Genomic DNA, 20,378 nt, shown 5'->3' with positions numbered 1-20,378 from the left:
AGAAACCGTTATTTTCTATAATCTGCATTTTAAAATATTATCTACTAGTATAGTATAATATTAATGCTTTTTCATGAAGTTCTTTATTTATTAAGCTAAATATAGTTTACAAGCGTTTTTTAAGTAAGTAATTAATGCAAATTACAAGCGCTTTTTATGTATGTCTATGCAAAGTAAATACTGAAGTATATAACAAGTACAAATATTTCTTAAAAGGTCATTGTAAAACAAAATATATATTAAAACCAATCCAAATAAACCGTAATTCCGGTAATGCAAATAAAATGTTTTTAATCGATTAAGTAGGTATGCTAAAAGTTCGGGAAGCAACACTGGGCAGACATAAATAATGTCCAACATGCTCCAGGGGATTAAGAGTTAGGCTGTGCTTTGACGAAGGTCGGCGATTACCGACCTACTTTTAATTTGTACCCGTTCGCCATCATGGAAAAACTTAAAGCCCTTAAACTTTATTGCTTTTTATGTTTCGTTTAACCGAATTATACTGTTGTGTATGGTTTGATTTAGAGTTAAAGTTAGATAATATAGATTTTAATGGGAGTTTATTGAATATTAGGTAGGCCTTGGTAACCGTGTTTGGAATACCTCGTGGATAAATATGAAAATTGAAATATACAGAATTCATGTTTACAAAATATAATCTGCAAGTTGAAAGTGTTAAACTATAAATTTCACTAGCACACATGCAAAAACTTTAATAAAGATATACAAACGAAAAAACGGAGGAAAAACGAGCTGAAATATATTTTAGAGGATATTAGGAAGCAATCCATTTTTCTATAGACGGGTGAGGGATTCATACGGAGAAACATTTTCTACGTCTCGCAATAATATGGAGCCACATTGCAAGTCCGCAACATCCTTTATTAAACTGAACATGATCGAATGATAAAATATCGCCGATACACGATGGTATACTGAACTAGAATTAAATTAGTTTTGCAATCTTGCCCGAGTAATCTTGAGAGGTTTTTCACTTCTTACCATAAATTTAAAAATGTTTATGTCAATTTAGACTAAACAGTATCTTTGATTTTGGCTCATAGACATAAGGAGCAATATAAATCAGTTTCGTTAAGATAATAAAATTAGATGACTAATTTTATTAACGTCTGTTAAATTTATACGTCAATGTGAGTTCATGTTACATTTCTAGTTTTTTACCCTACGAATAATAAAACTAAGGAAAAGTAACTCCGTCAAAAAACATACTCTACAATACTAAACTATGTGTAACTTAGGTACACATTTCAATACATTTGCAATATTTAGGTGACCTTGAGCGTTACTAGGCTGACGTTACATGATAGATCAAAAGGAACCAATCTTAAAACGGTATGGTAGTAATAGTATGGGAGTTACGATTCCTTAGTTTTTATTATTCGTAGTTTTTACCACTAATATTTGGTAAATTGAAACAAATATTACACAAAAACTTTGAATAAGAATTAGGATGTAGATCTAACTATTGATAAGATAAGATAAATATTCTTTATTGTGCACACATATAACAATTTAAAATAAAAGACATTATTGATATTGTGTTCATCGAGAAATTACCAAATATTATTATATTCTGTAATATTAATATTTAAATTATTGCTTTTAATAAGCTTTTACGTTTTAATAAGAACGGTAAGAAACTAGGCATCTACCGATAGAATAAAATAGAATAAAATTTGAAATACCGTTTAAAATAGTCGTATAACAATTCGAACGAGCTGCACATGGCAGTTCAATTTAAAATCGACTAAATCCTAATATGGAAATTGCTCATTCCGCGTAAATCAAGATAGTTGGATTCGAACGATTAACCGTATTCATGGCGTTTTGACGTCGCCGTCAGATGCAACAGGAGTGCTATTGGGGGGTTGTGCGCAGGCGCGAGGGGGTACAGGGGGTGCGGGGGGCGGGCGGGAGCGTGCAGCCTCCACAGTGGTTAATGAATCGCCGGTATCCGCGGGTAGCGCTGTGTTCACCGCAGGCTCCCAAGTTGAGCGACTCTCGTCGTCCCACTCGCGCCATCTCTTGAGTGGATGTAGACACGTTTGAGGTACGTATTAGCGATAAAGTTTATTTGTTATTATAGTTTACAGTTAAGTTATTTCTGTGTTATGGGACTGTGTGTTTTAAAGTTGGTGAAGACGCGCGGCATTTTTTTGCTTAAAGGTTTTATGACTAAGTTCAATGTTTTTTGTGTTTATTTTTATTTATTTGTTTGAATGTGTCATTAATTGGTTAAAATTTACCTATTTATTACGTAGCATTTTAATAATTAAACAAAACGTGTTTTTTAAGTTAGAACAATAAACATTTTGAAAATCATTATTATCTAAAACATTTCAAACTAGTAAGTATAAAGTAAATGCTGGTTAAATGTTAACTATCTCTTAAAAAGAAAAAATATTTGCATTTAATACGGGATTATTCACTTCTGATCACGAATTACAAATATTGTGTTAATGCACGTGTGCTTGATAAACAACACTGTAGTCTGTACTTTATAATGTTTAACTTACTTTTATTTTTATTAAAAGTATAAATTATAAATAACTAGATGATGCCCGCAACTCCATTGCACCAAAACTCGTTTATCGCGTGGGAACCGTACATTTTACCGGGATAAAAAGTATCCTATGTCCTTTCCCGGGACTCAAAATATCTCCATGCCAAATTTCAGTAAAATTGGTTCAGCGGTTTAGGTGTGAAGAGGTAACAGACAGACAGACAGACAGACAGACAGACAGACAGACAGACAGACAGACAGACAGACAGACAGACAGACGGATACACTTTCGCATTTATAATATTAGTATGGATTTCAACGTGTGATCATTTTTAGAATGCCCGTAGATTTGCTACGGTTCTCGTAGCATGCTACGAACATGGTAGCGGTTTAAATTGTTTAATTTGATTGGTCATTCAAGTGACATGCGATATACAAGTATATAAAATGTATAATATTTTACCACTGAACTGTATTTATACCATGTTTGAAACAGTATTATGGAAAATCCACAACTTGTCTTTTCTATACAACGATAAGTCCGACGTATAAGAACCAAACCAATATTTAACTTATTAAATTCAATACATTTTATCAATTTAAGTATGTGAGCTTAATATTTCTACCTACTAACACTTTACTTACGTTGAAAAATAGATAATAATATATTTAAATCAAACTGCATATTTATTTGGACGTTGCATTAAAAGTCAAATGTAACTAAATTTAATTTCAATTTTTACGTAAAGCTTTTAATGTTTTGAAAGCCTCTCCTACAAATTGTCATTTTTCATTTAAGTCCATATGCATATCTAACTCATCGACGTAAAACAGTATTCTTTATTTGATATATTTTACGACAGCATCCTACATATTGTATGTCATTTTGGAGCACTTAATGTTTTATTATGATTCCAATAAATCTTTTATTTTTTATGAGGCCGCGTATTTTCAGCTTACGCAAAAAGTAATAGTGATAAATGATAATTCTAAAGTCATGTTAAGCTCCTTTCTGGGCACGTGACTTGAATGTCCTAGGCTTCTATTTCATCTTAAAAACTAGCGCGACAACTTAATGCCTTACGCAAGAAATATCTTTATGCTTTCTTTTCTCAATTCGTAATTCAAATCATTTTAGTAACGCGCTATAGTACCGACTTACTATTGAGTAGTCATACAGTATTATTATAACTATTGGTTAGTCTAATCTCTAATCACTTCACGTCAAAATATGTTTTTGTTTCGTATTCACATTTGAAATCGGGTAGAAATCTATAGCGCGTGTATTTCGGTGTCTGCTTTTAATAAAAATATTTTTCATAAGGTACACAATAAATAAAAGTCTTATCAACATGGAAATATTTATTGTACCGCGTGCATGCATACAGCATGTCCTAGTTGTGCGTGCATGCGTTGCTATGCGACAACAATCCTCTATTTGCATTTGCCTTTACTCCTCTAAGTGCAAAAAAGCGACAATTTTACATTTGACCTCATTTCAAATAAGGCCTATAATTGTTTATACTTTATACCATTCTCTGTTTGCTGAATACGCCAGGATTTTATTTCATACTCAGGATGGCTTTAAATATTTTAAATATGTTATTTGCGATGTCATTACGTTACGCTCGTAAGTTCTTACAAAATCCATCTCAATTTGGGATTAAATTTTACATGCAACAATACATAGTTGCATACTGCATTATCATAGATGATGTTTTACAAACAAAAATGTTTATGTTATGTACATTTTACCTTAGCTATTTATTGTATGGAACGTGTTCTAGGAAAAGCTGTATGTTTAACTTCCTGAAATAAGCTTAATGATATTAGCTTTCATAGCTAAATATTTCAAGAGGCAAACTTCAACGTAAGCGCTAACTAAGCTGGCATAGCCGGAATGTCCTTTTGGATATAAGATCGTTATCTATAGAAGTCTCCATCAAGACAAAGCCAAACTTTCGACCGGGCGGTGCAGCTCATGTATAATTTACACAAACCATTCCCTGCTACTTTTCGCTTCCGACTCGGAATCTATATTAAATCTGTATTCGTAATCTGCTTTAAATTACTAGTGTTTGAATAGAACTGTGCTTTTTTCGATTAAAGCCAAGTACGTGCTCTTCGCTGCGTTGCTCGTGAAAGTTAAAAAGATTCAAACGCTTCTTACTATCTGGAAGAATATTTTTTTTAGTTTTTTAATACGTCTAAGTAGTATTAAGATTGAATAAATCTTAGCGTTGCTGTAAAAGTAATAAAGTTTTAAGTGACTCAAAATGAAATGATATAATAAAATCGTTTTAATTTCATGACAAATTTATGAAATAATAGAGTTACTTCTTTTTAAGTCACTCCATTCTGGCAGCAATAATAAGATTTAAATGCATATCATTAAATTTAAAAAATATATTTTTTCAGGATATAAAAAGATTAAGCCATTATGTAAAACAGGCTTCACACAATTTTTTTTCTCATGAGTAAGTGAACAACAAATAGTCACGTCAATCCTGCAATCCATACTAATATTATAAATGCGAAAGTGTGTCTGTCTGTTTTAAATTTAGTACGGAGATATTTTGAGTCTCGGTATACTTTTAACCCAAAAAATGAACGGTTCTAGCCGGAGTTAAAGCCGGCAAAAATAGTGCGAGAATTCACGATGAATGTGTTACTCTGTTTTAAATAGGCCTTAATGAACGAATAGGCCGTTCGACCTCGATTTCTTGGGAATTCTTTTCATTGTAGCGATGTAATTAACGGAAGGAAGCTGCACGCCGTCATCGAAAGGGTAACTTCATTTCATTATAAAGCGCGTTATTGCAATGGCATTCCCAGAGTGAGAGAGTAACGAAAAATTAATTGAGATTTTTTATTTAAGTGGGAAAAAAAATTGTGTGAATTTTATTGTGCAATATCATTGAACAATATTATTGAACAATTTATTTGACAATAAGATTAAATTGCGGGCGCGTTCAATATCAACCCTAGGCGGTCAATAATATTGCACATTAGTGATATTGCACAATAAAATTGATCGTCTAGGGGCCCACTAAGAATAAGATATTTTGATTTTTGGTAGCATTCCCTAGCTCTTTACATTGTCTGGGTTAAAGTTGATTGTAGAGTATCAGCTGGCATTTTATATCTATTGTTTATGGTAAGTATACCTTAATAAAAGAACGGGCAGGATATAATATTTTGACCAAACATTAGAAACAATTAATAAGACTTTACGTTGCAAGTGTAAAAGATGGTTAAATTTTTAGAAGTTTAGGTGAAAATTATATAAATAAATTAATAATAAAAAAAACTTTTGCTGGTTAGATTAGAGAAAGAAAAAAGAAACATAACAAATTTCTTAAAAACATGAAGAACGAAACGGTGAAACTTAAAAGCATCAGAATGAAATAATTATTCAACCTAATACATAATAGATCTAGCCCTCTGACCGACCGCAACCCTTGACCAGTAAGATAATCGTAAATCATCAAGTGTCATTTCAAAGCGTTGGCACTTACATTTAGGTACTTCTCATTTATAACGTAGGCGGGCCTTTGAATCCAAATCTATCTATTGCATTTAGTGGTCTACATTTCTGTTGGGTTAAATTAGTATTTTGAATGTAAAAAGTTCTGTGTAATTTTTTTTACCATTCACGATTCTGATGTATGTAAAAATTATACTTATGTCTGTTCGATAGAAATAATGCTACACAATAAACGCCAACTATGCAACCAATGAGATGAAGACGTATTAACATGGAAGCAATGAGATGAAAAACTAACAAAGATACACTCTTATAAGCTTTGAAAGTCGTTATAATATTCATTCGATTATTTTGCCTAAAAAGCTTTTCGCCCAGTATTCGACACAATAATTTACCAAACCTAAATATTGAGTGAAGTTACTTAATGTATGCAAATGCGTGTTTGTTTGCTTACGTTTGCAGGCGATATTAAATTTTGTGAACACATAGTTAAATTCTCAGCACATCGTCTTGGAAATATTATATGCCATTAATTTTTACCTGGTACATAGAAAAGTAAAAAAAAAGTGTAATAATATTATACATTTCTACTCTTTAGGGTTTTGAAACTCTTATAGAGACGTCATGTTAGTTTTTTTCATGAAATAAAGGGGCAAACGAGCAAACGGGTCACCTGATGGAAAGTAACTTCAGTCGCCCATGCGGCCATGGACACTCGCAGCATCAGAAGCGCAGCAGGTGCGTTGCCGGCCTTTTAAGAGGGAATAGGGTAATAGGGGAGGGTAGGGAAGGGAAAAGGGTAGGGGATTGGGCCTCCGGTAAACTCACTCACTCGGCGAAACACAGCGCAAGCGCTGTTTCACGCCGGTTTTCTGTGAGCCCATGGTATTTCTCCGGTTGAGCCGGCCCATTCGTGCCGAAGCATGGCTCTCCCACGTCAAGAAGTTGTTCACTCCGTCTGTTTGTCGTACTCATTTTTTTCATAATTATAAGAACTATTCTGTTGAAACTTGGTAAGACATGTATTTTGAAAAACGCATTAAGACACACATAAATAAGGAGAATACAATCAATTTTGTTATAAAGCAACATTATTTCCCTCTTTTTTTTAATAGACATGTTAATCAAATCAAACAGAATTAGTCTCTTTGTTCTTTCTTAATTGATGATGATTCATGTGTATTGAAGTGTAGTTGATTATATTCTTCATTTTAATTTGTTGTTTAAAATGAGTTTTTTGTGGGGCTAACGATTTTGTTCTTTTGACATAGAATATTCGGGTCTATTTAGTGTTCATTTATATTTAACGGTTGGCTGTAATCGATATACTGATTGGAATAAAACTTGTTACAGTAATTGCAACTAAATAAATGTTGATATTGGGTTATTTATATTTAACTTATTAAAATAAATAAGTTTAGATTATAAATTACGTAAAATCATCATAACATTATGATGTATTACTCTCATCCTCTCATCATACATTTAAAATACATTGCAGGCTTAATCATGCCAAAGTTCGGCCGCGTATTTTCAGCCTAGTGTGTTTAGACTCTTAAACGTTAAACGTTTCTAATTTAAAATACATTGCAGGCGTAATCATGTCGAACTTTAACCGCGTATTTACGGCCCAGTGTGTTTAGACTCTTAAACGTTAAACGTTTGTAATTTAAAATACATTGCAGGTATAATTCTGTCTACTCTGTTGCAGGCGTAGTCATGCCGAACTTCGGCTGCGTATTTACGGCGTAGTATGTTTAGACCCTTAAACGTTATTAATGACGCCGAAACCGAAACGCAACTCAAAAACGATTCAGTTTCCTGAGAGAGCGATAACGGGGAAGTGGTCGGTCATAACTTCAGCTTCCACTGCTATTATCCGTTACAACTCGTCATTTGTCAGCCTTTTATCGCATAGTTAACTTTGATAAAGGACCCCTAAATATGTACAGCAACGAAACTTATTGGGTAACTTGATGTACTTTGTTCGCGTATTATTATTTGATCCGCTGGGGCAGTACATTTTTCCTACTACTGGAAATGACTAGACGTATGCTCTTTCTTGGGATATCTTTTCCGCGTCATTCATCTAATTCGGTTTATGTAGGTGTATCATGTAGTATTATAACGCCTCCGTGGTCTAGTGGTACAGAGCGCGGCTCTTGACTCGGAGGTCGTGGGTTCGATTCCCGCGTTGGAAACATGTTATTTCCAAGTTCGGTTAGGACAATGCAGCGTGATCACCTGATTGTCTGACAAGTAAGATGATCCATGCGTCGGATGGGCATGTAAGAAGTCGGTCCTGCACCTGATCTCTCGCCGGTCGTGTCGGTCTTCCTACTGGGTTATGAGAGTAAAGGAATAGAGAGTGCTCTTGTGTACTGCGCACATACTTGGGCACTATAAAATTACTCCTGCGTAGCTGGCCTGGTTTCAATGAAACCGGCCACCGTCACCGAAACCGGTGTGGGAGCTATTATTATTATTATAACAAAACTATTATGATTTCCTGAAAAAAAAAACTCATACTACCACATACTATAAAGTGGGTGATACGATAGATTTTTTTAAATAAATTTATAATTTATTTTAAAAAAATCTCATACTTCCATCCATTTCATACACTACTTCCCCGTTATCGCTCTCTCAGGAAACTGAATCGTTTTTGAGTTGCGTTTCGTTTAAGTGTCTAAACACACTAGGCCGTAAATACGCAGCACGAAGTTCGGCATGGTAACGTGAGCAATACGCTACGCATAAATTATAACGCGACATAATTTCGGCATGGTGTGCTATCGGTAATTTAAAACACAGTGCAGGCGTAATGATGCCGAACTTCGGCCGCAGTTTTCATAATTTTTTTATTTTTCTGTTATTCTTTCTTAAGGCATTATGGTTGCATAGTACAATGTCATGTTTGACTCGAAATAAGAATAACAGAAAAATAAAAAGATTCCGTACATCCTTACTTAAAAAACGATTATTCATAGAATTTTTCATTAAATTTAAACCGCCTTAAGTTTTATACGGTCAACTTTTCTCAACTTGTACTCCATAAATGCCTTTGGATTTAATACGTAGAGATTTACGGAACCCTCGGAAAACTTGTGTAATATAACAATTTTATTCCTAGATTATTATATTATTCATAACTCAATAATTGGACGTTGCTGAGCATTCGTGTACTAACCTACAAAAAATGCAATGTCAAACGCATACAATATAACGCAACGGAATCACGGTATGATGTGTCAGCGCCCACATTGCAGGCGGAATAGTGTGTTTAGACACTTAAAGTTTAAGATTAGATATTTTATAAGAATTATATTTTGTAGTTTTATAAATTACAATACAGATACTCCATGAAAATAGTATTAAAACATTTAAATAATAACAAACATAATAATCTTAGTGGTACATCTTAATAAACATTTTTAAAACATTGCTATTCCCTCTTAAAATAAATCAAACCTCTTTAAAAGTTTTGTCATAAAAAGATTTGGCCTATATTTGTCTCAGCTATTGAAATTAACTAGAGTAGCAGCTGCGTTGTAAAACCATTTGCTCTGACGAAAAAATCTTTTATAATGTAAAATTTATTCACTTCGGTTATGAGAAAATAAAATAGTTTCCTATATAAATGGAGTTCTGGACATAGCATACACAATACAAAGCGTCTTCTGGCGTTGAACACGCGGTATACAAATAAGTAACCTATACTGTAAGCCAAGCACAACTATGATATCGTTTGGTGAAATTGGGGGGCAATCGGCACATGATTATTGTGTGTAATTTCTACCAATAATGCGTCACCGTTACATCGCGATCTACATGTATCGTGCGCCACACCCACCAGCTCCTTGGCTCACCAAAGGGACCTAGAAATCGAACACTGCTCATTCCCCTTCCATTTTAGCCAAGCTATCTTAAAACTGTGCACTGTGACTCATATTATTATCTACATGTAAGATTATCTACATGTAAGATATCTTACATGTAGATAATAATATGAGCCATAGTACACAGTTTTAAGATCGCTTGGCTAAAATGAAAGGGGAATGAGCAGTGTTCGATTTTACGTAAATGAATAAAGATAAATCAGTAAATATTAACAATTTTAACATCAAGAAGCATTAAATATTCATCCCAGGAAAATAATGCGATAAATAAAATTAATTTGTTAATATCAATTAGACGACTCATTGGAATGAAAACATTCAAATCCGATCAACTGAAATTAATACAAGCTACTTTCGTACACAAAAGCTTTTTATTGGCACGGAAATGCAAAATTCATTCCATAATTTTAATGATATTTAATTTTTCGCAGCTGCCGTTGCCATGATATAGCACTTACCTATTGAAACTCCAATAAATTTAATGTATGGGCTTGCGGCGGCGGATAAATGTTAACCTGCCCGGCTCCATCTTTCAAATATACCACGTGCTTGTCGGATTATTCTTTTTATACCATTTTATACAGTTTTGTTAAGTGTATTTTATAAAGGCATCGGTGACACCATCCATACTTATATTATCACGCGAAAGAGCCTTCCTGCTATATCTTTACGTTTAAGATCAAAGTTGGTTCAGAGAACTTTAACTTTGATACAATTAGATAAGCAGATTTGAATTTTGACTGACTTTAAATAAATTTGTACGATCATGTATGATAAACAAGTATCTGCTCAGTAAAATTGCGGTGACAGCTTGATATAATATCTTGTATAACCAATTGTCTCCTGTACCGAAGAGCCGACAATGATACGTATTGATTGAGGCAGCATGGCAGTTGGCACGTTAAGCTCACGAACGATGATTGTGTGCATTTGCATGCATTATACGACTGTCCCGTGCCATTGCTAAAATGGCTCAATTTCAATTGCTAACAGAACAGCATTTCACGCTGTAACTAATTATTCTTAACTAATGTAATGATTTATATTAGGGCCAACCCACAGGTTCCACAACCACACGACAAACACAAGCACACCACGTGGTCGGGCGTATATTTCGTATTGTAAATGAACTAGACTATTCACACGTACCACATTTTGCAGTCGTTATCGACCACTTGTGTGATACCGACCACATCGCAACCACAAGCGAACTAGTGGCCGACCACATCGCAACCACAACGTCGCGTCGATGCAATGACAGTGCGCTCACACCGCCCGCGCTCTTCCCCCCCTCCGTTTCATTGACTTTCGTACGTAACCACATCGCAACTACTGGCGACAACGCAACCACGTCCACATTTTGTTGGTTGGTACCAACAAAAAAATTGTACCAACAAATTGTACCACAACGCAACTACAAAAAGCCGCATCGACACCATTCACACGTAACCACTGCTTGACAGCATTTTGTCGTTACGACGTGGTGTGGTTGTGGTACGTGTGGATTGGCCCTTAGGTAAATTGAAATGCAAGGCCTGTCCCGAATACGAGAAGGATTAGTGCACGGTTTGCGAGGTTTTTAATAGTTTTCTTTACAATAGCGCTACTTACAAATAAACCCCTGTTAAATATGCTATAGTACCTAAGTCAAAAGCGCAAACCACACACTTAAAAGAAATCGCCCAAGTGCGAGCCAGACTCGTGTACGAAGGGTTCCGTACCGCTATATAGCGAAAGTAGGTAAAAAATTGTGTTTAGGAAGCCGAGTGACCTATAAAAAATAATATATCCCATAGGTGCACACATGACACAAAAACCTGAGATCAAACGTGTGTCTTGTTCAGTAAGAAAAGTCCTATATTTTGATTAAGTGTAATAATTAATAAATGATTATGCAATTTTATAAAAATAAAAAATAAAAGTTTATAAGAATTTAAAGGTGATTTTCATGTTTGTAAAATGTAAGGTTATACATAATATTCATAGATTTAACTCAAAATTGTAACCTCTTCATAAGAAAATAACACTGTTTCTGCAGTAATGGGCCCAGGAGGAAAGCGTTAAAAGTCCAATGGCAATCGAAAAAATAAAGTATCATCTAAGGGTCGCTCGGGTTGACGCGGGACATTTGACCCGCATCTAAGCCTTCTTTCAGGCTTTTTATCGGATTTCTCCGACCTATTAAACTGTGAAAAAAATCTGCAGCTGTCTCGTTAGTGTAATACGAGACTGACTCCAAGAGGACTACTTGAACATTATTGTTAAAACAAATTGATCTAATTAACTACGTCTATAATATAACCGTTATTATTATCGCATTTTTGTATGATAAAAAATATTTTAGCTCCAATTTTTAGTTTAATAGCTTAATATACTTTGTTACTTGTTGCATACAAGCATTTCAAAACGTTTTTAAATGTAAATATCAACGCTTTAGAAAACATCGTGGTGGCAATCATGGTAACCATCAAGACTTAACGTGAAGAAAGCCCTTTACTACAATTTGTTGATTGAGAACTGCAAACTTCAAAATGTTACAGTCTTCATTACGCCTCTAACAGTTTCATTGTGTAAGTAGCTGGGTCCTTTTAAAATGTTTTCATAACCCATCTCATTTAATTAAAAAATACACTTACACAAATTAAATGGTTCCATCTTCTGTAATCTGAAAAGGTACGAAATTAAAAACATCACTGTCTTTTCAAGTCGTTGAAAACTTGTCCCAAAGCGTAATAAAACAACAAGACGTCTTTAAAAATAACAATTCTCGAACTATTGTATTCGGAAACAAACGGTGTCAACGGGAAACAAAGGAGGCAGCCTCCTTGTACCTAATATCGACTTCAGCGTACACTCCGTGATAATGCAACGATTAAAATCCCAAACAATAATAGCAAATAGTATCTGCGAGGTTCTTCTGTACAATGTTCTTTTAGCGCGTGGTCAAAATCAACATAAAGCCGCCATCTTGCTATTATATTTATTAAGAGACAGCTGTTTCACTAACTTCTGTCATTGTCAAATTATTGTAGGACTAGACGTTCCGCGTGGCTTAACGCGCGTAAATTTGATATTTTACAGACAAATTAGTACACAAAAAATAGCCTATGATGTTTGACGTGGTCTACTTCTTATCTGTGCCAAATAACAGAAAAATTGCTCCAGTAGTATGTGAGATAAGACCTTTCAAATAATTTCCCCCGTTTTTCCATATTTTCCTCTATTTCTTCACTCCTATTAGTCTTAGCGTGATAAAAAAATTACCTATAGCCTTTCTCAATAAATGAGCTATCTAATACTGAATTTTTTTTTCTAATCGGACCAGTAGTTTCTGAGATTAGCGCGTTCAAATAAGCCCTTTCAGATAATTTCCCCTTTCTTCGCTTCTATTAATCTGAGCGTAATAAAATATAGCCCGTGGCCTTCTTCGATAAATGGGCTATCTAACACTGAAATAATTTTTCAAATCGGACCGGTAGTTCTTGAGATTAGCGCATTCAAACAAACAAACAAACTCTTCCGTTTAACATAATAATATTAAGTAAAATATCTGGCCAAAATTTTGAGATAATAATATTATGGGATTGAAATAATCGATTTTATTAAGACAAATTTTATTAATTAAGTCTTCAACATGATTTCTATTTTAAAAAAACATACTTATTTCTTAAAAGTATGCAATATCAGGTATTAATAAGCTTAATAAACAAATTGTAAGCTTCAAAATCATCAGAATTGCTAATATATTATTTTCAATCATTGTTACCTCAAAATCATAGAACTGGTAATATTAAATCCTTTAGAAAATATTATAATCTTTAACAAACGTAATATACTCTGCTTACTGTACGTCCGTATTGTGATTTTAAGATTAACATAAAGAATGCGTATTCAGAGATTATTGCTTTATATTTAGATTATATGCCGGAAATAAACGGCAATCCGATGGCAAACAACCTCCGCTGCAAACGGTGAAATATGCGCCCTAACCCAGACTCCAATAACGGAAATTCGATGAATTTTAATTTGCTTCTCTCCTAATTCCTCAAATACTTCAAATTTCAAACTTCAATTTATCCAAATTAATACGTTATAAATTGTTTTGAAATTGTATATGCTCCTGGGATTCCGGAGAGTTTGACTGCTCTATTATTAAAACCAATTACGCTTTGGTTTTCGGACGTGCTATTTTAAGTATTTAAATAGCACGTTCGAATGCGACATGTTTAAAGTGCAATGTTTCGTGTGGAATATAGTTATTGCACTAAGGTTCACACGAGACGAGTCATAAACATAATATTAAATCTTAAATTTTGTTAAATATGAAACTCGTCTCGAGTTGTAGAATGTAGATAGTATAATATTATTTAGGACAGACGTCCTTATGTATTTGCGACGTTAGTCCTAAGGCTGGCCGCATACACATTACACACGTTTTCCGTATTCGTTTTCCCAATGTGGATTTTCGATTCGGAATTTCGTGAGTCCAGCGCAAATGTCATTTTTCTTGCACTTGCACCGGGTTGCAGTCGAAACGTAGGTACGTGCGGATTTGTTCCGTGATCGGTCCATAGAAAAACGAACGTGTACGTCAGTTAATGTATTTTGTACTGATTCCATGCATTCGGATTTCCAAATACGAAAAAGTTATTCGGAAATTTAATGTGGAAAGGCGTAACAACATCATACCACAGGTACTTATGTTGTATAGGTCGTAAAAAGTTGAGGATGAAAATGGTTTTTTATCTGTCCGCTCAAACAAAATAAGGCAAAAAAAATCTTTTCATCCGAGATCCACAAAAGGTAAGAGACAAAGAGTTATCTTTTTCTATCTCAACATTTAATTTTAATTAAAGTGGATCACGTGCCAAATAACTTGCAGATACAGAAAATAGGTACCAGCACAACAATATTTAGTTTTTGTATAAAATTAATTTCAGAATAATGGTGAAAATAAAAAGGAAATTATTCATTTTTATGAAACAAAGTAAAAATGTTGCAATGAACGAGTTCGGCGTAAATGAAATTACTCTTATTTTCTGAAAATTTAGTAAATATTCATACTTTTTATTTTAAAGGAAGGACATCCCGTCCTCTCTTTTATATATATTATAATTTCAAAATAAAAAGTAAGAATATATAAGTCCGAAAATACTTATTATGTATTAAGAGGGCGACTAGAGGAAACTTGACGATTATATAATTGATAATAATAAGGTACGAATTGTTTCATTTTTAAACATAGATATTACTTACGCTTTCAAAAGTCTGTAACAAGCGACATGACAATTTAAAATTTTCTTGACAAAAAGAAATCACAAAGATGCATCTAATCCTGAATAGTCCATTCATATTATGAGTCAATATTTGAATCCACAATATAAAATTGTAACACTGAAGGACACTACTGTACTAGTGGATCAAAAAAACGTATAATATTATACGTGGGAGAGCCATGCTTCGGCACGAATGGGCCGGCTCGACCGGAGAAATACCACGTTCTCACCAAAAGCCGGCGTGAAACAGCGCTTGCACTGTGTTTCGCCGAGTGAGTGAGTTTACTGGAGGCCCAATCCCCTACCCTATTCCCTTCCCTACCCTCCCCTATTCCCTTCCCTTCCCATCCCTACCCTCCCCTATTACCCTATTCCCTCTTAAAAGGCCGGCAACGCACCTGCGGCTCTTCTGATGCTGCAAGTGTCCATGGGCGACGGAAGTTGCTTTCTATCAGGTGACCCGTTTGCTCGTTTGCCCCCTTATTACATTAAAATATATATATATATATATATATATATATATTTATCATCTATCTAGTTGTTATGAAAAATCTGTTTTGGCACCGATCCCGTGTCGTCCTGTTTCACCTGCATATGATCTGTCTAATTATTGTGTAGATAGAAAGACGATGTTTTTCCTCTGCCATTATTCGCCTTCTTAAAATAAAGTACTTCTAAAAACAATGCAAATGCAATGGATGGGCTTTATATAATAGATCTAATCTTAACTTTAAGCAACCATTATAAGTCCTTTGAGTGCAGCTGTAAAATAATTTATCAATAATTATGTTAGTGTCTGTTCTCATGCTAATACATAATATACTTGCTAACTTACTTAGGTTTCGCACATCGATAACATTTTCATTCAATGTAGATAGAAAGATACGAAACGAATTAAACAATAACTACAGTTCCGTTCGTAGAATAATGGCATTAATAATAAGCATTGTATTCTTTGTTTGTGATCTTTAAAAGAGCTATTGTGGCCGTCTAGACGAAGCCCTACACAGTCATACCTATACCGGTCCCGAACAATGATTTATCATGATAAGGGTGGCTTATTATTCAGTATAATGTGATTTATTACGAGTAAAATAAGAATAACAATGACAATATAAGCTTAATAATGTGTAAGGCTTTATGTCTTTGTAATGAAGGTAGTTTTGGATAATGATATTGAAAATTGTGAGCATCTGCGGCATGGGGTAAATTTTTTGGGTTGCACTCTAGACTTTAGAGGGTGCAGGTTTGATGGTGGTAGCGTGTACCGATGAGACAGTTTCAGATCTTGTGCGGACGCTTGTACGTTGAAGAAGCTTGTAATTTGTTAATCACAGTCTCACAGATGTATTGAGTATAACCAGTTCATTCCTCTGGGTACTCGTTGTGAGAATGATGTTTATGCTGAGGCAACCTATCCATACTAATATTATAAATGCGAAAGTGTGTCTGTCTGTCTGTCTGTTACCTCTGCACGCCCAAACCGCTGGACCGATTTTGCTGAAATTTGGCATGGAGATACTTTGAGTCCCGGGAAAGGACATAGGATACTTTTTATCCCGAAAAAATGTACGGTTCCCACGCGATAAACGAGTTTTGGCGCAACGGAGTTGCGGGCGTCATCTAGTGACCTATATTTTAAAGTTTCATGATATTAAAAATAAACAACATATTTTGAAAAATGGCACTCGAAGAATACTGTAAAAATAAATGGAATCATCCGTTTACATGGAACCAAAGGGTTGAAAATATTATTATGTTGCAAAATATAATTGTCACTTACTGTTGATGGCGAAAGATCTCTCGATTTATTATAGCAGTTGTAAGCTATAATATTCGAAGATGTGTAGTAGGCGTAGGAGTTCAACTATTTAATCATTGGGTTTTATTACGAAAATAGGACTGGCTTATTTTTTATCGTAAGCGTATCAAGATATTTTTAACAACCAACAGCTAATAATAATTTGTATATTACTAGAAGCGTGACGAAGTATTTTGGCCTTCAGTGGAGATTAATAACACCTTTTGTTACTATTGGTATGGATGGTGGTGACAGCTACTATCTCTTTCTAAAACTTCCTAAAGGGCTCTCTTAATTGAATGAGAATTTTAGGGTATTGTTGGTTAACGAGCTAAGTTTTGGCCGCAATGAATGTAATTAATCGGAAACTCTTTGAGTTTATTTTGTCAAGGATTTTTTATACTATTCGTTATTGCGTTTAGTTTGATTCTTTCATTAAAACCACCAAACAAAAATTACCATGCATTGAGTGAACTACTTTTTGTTTCATTAAGAATTGGCTATTGTTAAGACTTAAATAAATCCATGTTTTTAAAATATATAGGACAACTAAATTTTAAATAAAAAAAAAAATGTTAAAAAAAAACAAGTACGTCTGGAATTTAAAAAAACCAATAAAGTCACCAAAGCTTAACACAAAATGTGAAACGTGCTGATACTTAAATGTTTCAAATTACCAACACTTTTTAAGAAAATTCCCAATTCCTTTGTAAAATCAGACACCATCCGTCACAATAGCTCAAATTAACGAATAATTTAACTTTTTAATAGCGACTTTAGGAACCACAGAGTGCAAAGATTGAACATAATGAGACAATTAATTTTATGAAGACGTTCTGAATAATGTTATCACAGTTTTTTCTTGGAAAATTTATCACATAATTGCCGTTTTATCATGCTATTTTTGCTGTCGTACGTTTTCAAATATTTTTTTTGATAGAAGATGCTATAGTTTACATTGTTATGCTATTTTTTGAGCATATAAGAATGAAACTCTTTTGTTCTCAAGTAACGTCTCAATATCACTTTCAATTTTTTTTGCAAACATTTGAGAGACTATTAAGCTAATGATGGCAAAAAGTGGTTTTGAAAGTATCACCAGGAGTACATTTCCATAGGATTATATGAGACTTATATCCACATATAAGTCCGGAAAAAGGCCCACTTTATTTTATTTATAATTTTAACTTATATCGTGTTTATATTTGTCTGCTTCAATGCCATTTACGCCTATATTTTTCCTATAACAGGATTACGTAAGCGCAATTAGTCCTGCAAATGCCAACATAAGTAAATTATAGGAAAAAGTGAGATCAATACAAGCCTCGCAATGCTTCTATAAGCTCACATTTTGTGAACAGAATCCAATTCGTTCTGTGAGTCCAGGAATTGACAAAACTTAAATTTTGATTGAATATCATTATATGTCAACCATTATAATCAGAAATATAATATAGTAGAAAATCAAAAGCTTTTTGTTGTTAGTCTGTTGTATATTCGAAGGGGAATGGGAATTTTCTGATAAAATATACTATAGTTTTTATTAAAATTTTAAAGCGCCTCTAATTTACTTATTTACATTTTAATATTTAATATTTAACTATGAAAATATCATGGACAGTCGCCATTTTCACGGTGAGCATTGCCAAGTGCGACTTAGGGCCATTATAAGTAATATTGGTTCTATTTTGGCAAGTGTTAAAACCGAAGGTTCGCCATATTGTTACCAATTAGGGTTCTACATTGCCCAGATAAAAATAAACTCTATTGATATTGATATATTTGGAAGTTAAAGAAATATTAAAAGGTTTAATTGTGCGTAATTCCTATGAAGAATTAACAAAACTATATAAAGCATGCTTTTGCCTAAAAGAGTTTTGTTTAAGATTACTTAGTACATGTACAACAGTACTATGGAATGCCATTAAAAGTGTATCTAAGCTTATAATGGCATGTGATAAATCTATTTAGAGAACATTTTATCTTACTGCGTGCTGTTATAATCAAAGTGATTTTATTATTATTAATTACATATATAATATTATAATAAAACTATATAAAATCACTTCTAAGGTAATGAAAAACCAGACAGTTTCAGTACTTTAACTTTATAATATAAACACACCGGCAAAATTAGAGGAACTTAACAAAATTTTCATTTTTTTTAAATTGTTCAATGCTTTTTATATATTTATTTACTAATTGATTATTAAGAAATAAATTTTATATAAATTTAGGGCATAAAAACGTGAAAAATAGAAAAAATCAGCAAAAATAAAAAAATTAAGAAAATCTTTGAAATTTCAGTAGTAAGTTTTTAAGATAAATTCTCCATTTTTATTAAAGAAATGCCATGTTAAAAGCGTGTAATGCCTTCTATGGATCTCAAGAGGGCCTGGATACACCATTCCATGCTTGCATTTTAATTGTCAATCATTTCCTGTGGGATATTCTCCTACTCCTCCAGTAGCGCCAACTCGAGGTCCTGGACACATTTTGGAGCTGGAGTTTTAACTCGTACCGTTCACCCATTGATGTGCCACACGTCTTCAATCGGATCCACATCCGTAGACCACGCTTGCCTCTCCACCTGGGCTACGCCAGCATCGTTTAGGTAATAATGTCCGATTTTCTTACTCTATGGACGCACATAAAATTGAAATTACTACCTAAAACTATGTAAAAGGCACACCATGCCATTCCAGGATGTCGGTGCTATAGCCCTGTACTGTCAAAGTACCATCATCTATAATCATCAGCTCCATGCGGGCTCCAAATCATATGCAACTCCAAACCATTACCAAGCCTGCATCATAGGCCACTGTTTCCGGTAAGTTTGATGGCCTGTAGCTTTCCTTATGATCTATCCACATTCTTTATCGCCTGTCAATACAATGTACATAGAATTTGCTCCCATCACTGTACAGCACAAGATTTCACTCACTTGTCTAATTTTGATGTTCACGCGCAAATCTTAGCCTGGCTCTTCGGTGTCCTGTCTCAAGTTTTGGTGCCCTTGCTGGCACTTTTGGGTTTAATTTAACTTCTTTGAGTATTTCTTCTTACTGTACAATCGCTTACACGTTCATCTTGGACCTGTTCCGACAAATTTCGTGTCTGCATAGCAGTTTGAGGTCGATTTCTTAAGTTTTGTTTCCTTACAAAATGGTCATCCTGGACCATTGTCACCCGATATATGCCTTGTTCTCGTCTCCGAACGTAAGATCCAGTCTCTCTGAAGCGTTGAAAGTTACGATGAACCACGGAAGCCGACACACCTAAGGCCTGACTGACCGAACGGTAGGTGTGACCTTTCTCTATCGTGGTTACAGCTCTAGCTGTCGCAGTTTCTGGGAAATCACTAATTTTGTATCTAAGCAATGTGTTC

General features: G+C 34.1%; 1 protein-coding gene across 1 annotated transcript in view; it reads left to right on the top strand.

The window, feature by feature from the left end:
• The first annotated feature begins 1,984 nt into the window (after positions 1 to 1,984).
• The window catches only part of LOC121725514 (lachesin-like), an 83,369-nt gene continuing 64,975 nt past the window's right edge, over positions 1,985 to 20,378 (top strand). Inside the window, exon 1 of the mRNA XM_042112517.1 lies at positions 1,985 to 2,074. The gene's annotated coding sequence lies outside the window, so the exon portion shown is untranslated. The remainder of the gene's footprint in view (positions 2,075 to 20,378) is intronic.

Source organism: Aricia agestis, chromosome 3 (genome assembly GCF_905147365.1).
Source record: "Aricia agestis chromosome 3, ilAriAges1.1, whole genome shotgun sequence".
NCBI classification, from domain to species: Eukaryota; Metazoa; Arthropoda; class Insecta; order Lepidoptera; family Lycaenidae; genus Aricia; species Aricia agestis.
The sequence above is the reverse complement of the archived record's forward strand: the minus strand, read 5'-3'. Positions and strand labels throughout refer to the sequence as shown.